Genomic DNA, 4,030 nt, shown 5'->3' on the forward strand with positions numbered 1-4,030 from the left:
AGTGCTGGGATTAAAGGCGTGCGCCACCACGCCCGGCCCCTCTTTCTTTTAAGAGTAAGTTTAGTTTGCACATTGTATCATAAAGGACCCAGAACAGGAAGGAAGTTAAAAGAACGGACTTTAATGTCAACAACTATTAAAAAAAGATCAACTTTCCCATCTATAACAAAGAGGTTAGACTCATTGGGTGACTCCTGTCATTTCCAGGACTTTCATTGAGAGTTCAATTCCTCATAAACTGTAAATAAATCCCAAGGCAGAAAGGCAAGGAAGCTCAAGTCTTTAGTCCCACCACTTGGATGGTAAAGGCAAGAGGATTGCTTTGAATACCAGGCTAGGCTGGACTACAGATACCTTCCTGACAACGTTTTGTGCACCCTGGGTTTTTTGTTGTTTTGTCTTTTTCAGTGGTGACTAGAGGTGCGTGGCACATGCAGAGGTGAGTTACCTCAGTTCTATGTTGCCTGTGGCTGCTGCCAGAGAAGGACGTTACATACTCTGCTCTTGCCTTCTCGTGGCTTGTGATGAAGATAATGCACTTATCACCTTCTAAAGAAGCCTCTCCCAGTTTCAAGGAGCTAAGCAGAAAAACAAACGGGCTTAGCCTAAAAACGGCATGCCGTGCAGCATCTGAACGCACGCCTTCAAAATTTACCAAATGGTAGGGATAGAATTTTCAGAGTACATTACAGTAAGTAAAACATGGGTATGACTGCCATTTGTAAGTTTGTACAAAAATATATGACTAGAAGGATTACACCACAAAAGGTTAGTGACCAGTACAGGTGTCGAGACAATATAGCTATTGTTTCTACCTCTGTCTTTCCCCAAGTGGTGCACAGCAAAATATATTTTTTATATTCAGGGGAAGTTCATTAAATAACCTTTAAATAATTTAAGCATAAAATGTCTCTAGACAAAAATTATATAAATAGGTAATTTTGGGGGGCTGGAGAGACGGCTCGGTGGTTAAGGGCACTGACTGCACTTCCAGAGGTCCTGAGTTCAATTCCCAGCAACCACATGGTGGCTCACAACCATCTGTAATGGGATCTGGTACCCAATTCTAGTGTGTCTGAAGATAGCTACAGTGTACTCATATAAATAAAATAAATAATTCTTTTAAAAAAAAAGATTTATTTATTTATTATATGTAAGTTACACTGTAGCTATCTTCAGACACTCCAGAAGATGGAGTCCGATCTTGTTAAGGATGGTTGTGAGCCACCATGTGGTTGCTGGGATTTGAACTCAGGACCTTTGAGAGAGCAGTCTGTGCTCTTAACTGCTGAGCCATCTCTCCAGCCCTAAATAATTCTTTAAAAATAAGTAAATAGGTAATTTTGTAAGCTGTATACCCTAGCTCCTTGGTAGCTTGAAGCAGGAAGACCATGAGTCCAAGGCCAACTGGGTCATACAATGTGATGGTTTGTATATGCTTGGCCTAGGGCAGGGCACCACTAGGAGGTGTGGCCTCATGAGAGTAGGTATGTCACTGTGGGCATGGGCTTTAATACCTTGGTCCTTGCTGCCTAAAAGCCAATCTTCTCCTAGAAGCCTTCAGATGAAAATGTAGAATTCACAGCTCCTCCTATAACATGCCTGCCCGGATGCTGCCATGTTTCCGTCTTAATGATAATGGACGGAACTTCTGAACCTGTAAGCCATCCCCAATTAAATGGTGTCCGTGTAAGAGTTGCCTTGGTCATGGTGTCCATTCACGGCAGTAAAACCTAACTAAGACATATATCAAGAACCTGTCTTGAAAAATGTGTCTGTGTTTATGTGCATATAACCACTTAAAATAAGTATAGAGTAATAGCTTGCATGACAGGAAAAATAGGGAAAGGTCAGAAGAATCCAAATTCAGACTGAAGGGGACATCTGCCACTGAGGGCTGAAAAGGGGACCTCAAGAACAAGGACACATCCCAGGGCGGGCTCTTTGGGCAATCTTCCTGGCTGAAATATTCCTAGAGAGAAAACTGACCACAGAAGTCAGCAAGGCAAGGAAGGGAGGGCGGGAGCTCTTCCTAGGAAGAACAGGGAAGAGATGAAAAAGGTCCTGTGCCCTAGGGTCTTCACTCTGAAGCCTCTAGAGCAGTAGCTGGCCCAGGCCAAGTGGTCTGTCCATCTTGTGGAAAGAATGGGTTTATGAGGCTCAGTAAGGAGGTGGGAGAGCGAAGCAGACATCTCTAAAAGGCTCCTGAGGCAAGGTCATATAAGCAGGTAGAGACCTGAGCCCTCATCTATAGAATGACTATAATCTACAGCTATGGCTATTAACCTCTTTTCCATTTGCCTTTGGAAGTAAAATTATTTTAAAAGGATCCAATATTACAGATATTTTTTTTAAAAAATGCATTTTGCCAGGCGGTGATGATGCATACATTTAACCCCAGGAGACAGAGGCAGGCAGATCTCTGTGAGTTCCAGGTCACCCTGTTCTAGAGTGAGTTTCAAAACAGCGAAGGTTACACAGACAAACCCTGTCTTGAAAACCCAAAATAATAATGATTATAATTATTTTTTATATTTTATACCTCCTAATAATTGATTCCTTCTCAATGCAAATAAAAAAAATTCCTATGCCATATGAAACCTTTTCACCAAGCCCACAACTAAGCCTGATTGAATGAAGATGTCCTTTGTAAGTATTCCATACAATGGGATGCTGGAGCCACTTCCTGTCACCCTGAACACTAGCTGTTCCCTTCAGTTCCCTTCTAAGTGTTCAGGGGTGTCAGAACTGTAGCTTTCAATCAGCGATAGTAGGAGATTGCCACCAGCCAACTACACAAAAACACAAGCCAGCTTTTTCTCCCCATCAGCCTGAAGACTACTGATCCCTTAGCATTCACTGTTCTCTGTCTTCCGTTTCTTTTCTATGCCAGATGTTCAGTGGGGGCAAGTACCCTGGTCTGTCATGTTTACAGTTATGTTTCCAGAATTGGGCACGTGCCTGGCATACACTTAGTGGTACATACTTACTGAGCCAATGTGTTATATACATAACTAGCCCAAATGCCTGCCTTTATGCCCTCTGGGCTAACCTCAGAATCTGTCTGGGTTGAACATCCAACAGGGAAAGGAAGAGAAGTGTCTTGCCACCCTCCCCCCCTCTCACACCCCTCTCCCTCACTCACTCTTCACTGACATTTGTGGTTTGGTAAAGTTCACTGACCTTCTTAAGGTTGCCAAGCATTTGGGAGGCAGAGGCAGGCAAACCTCTGTGAGATGGAGCCATCCTGATCTACTTGGTAAGTTCCAGGATAGCCAACGCCATGTAGAGGGAACCTGTCTCAAAACAAAAACAACAACAAAAAACAAAAAAACAAAAACAAAAGAAACCAGTGCTAGAATAAAGTCAGTGTGATTTCATTTATAAAATATAAATCTTACATGAAATACCCTTACATTGAGAATTATTATTATTTGATGTTTGACTTTAACTGAGCCTTCTGGGCTTTCATTGGCTAAATCTGGCAGCACCAGCTCTTTCGAGTTCATAAGTTAGTACCTAGTAAAGTTGAAGATAGGATGACTTGGCAATTCCATTCCAAGGAGATACTGCAGGAATCCTTGCCACTGTGGGCCCGGAGATAAGACCTTGTTCAGCATTGTTTGCAGAGGCCCCAAACGGAAGCCACCCAAATGTCCATCAACAAGAGAATGGATAAACACAGTGGGACACCACTCAAAGACCAGAATGCTCACAAGCAGCTGGTTAAAAAGAACCAGAGAGCAGTGACAGCAACTTCGAAGGCTGGTGTAGAAGGGCCTCTTGTGCTAGGTATAATGGAGACAACCTGAGCAACATGCAACATGGAGTCAACTGAAGAAAGAAAAATAGGGGTTAGAGAGATGGCTCACTGGCTAAGAGACTGCTTCTCTTCCAGATGATCCAAGTTTAGTTCCCAGAACCCACGCTGGGTAGCTTGTGGCTGCCTGTAACTCCAGCTCCAGGGCATCTGTTGGCCTCTTCTCTCTCTCTCTCTCTCTCTCTCTCTCTCTCTCTCTCTCTCTCTCTC

The sequence above is a fragment of the Mus caroli genome, chromosome 2 (assembly GCF_900094665.2).
Source record: "Mus caroli chromosome 2, CAROLI_EIJ_v1.1, whole genome shotgun sequence".
Lineage (NCBI taxonomy): Eukaryota > Metazoa > Chordata > Mammalia > Rodentia > Muridae > Mus > Mus caroli.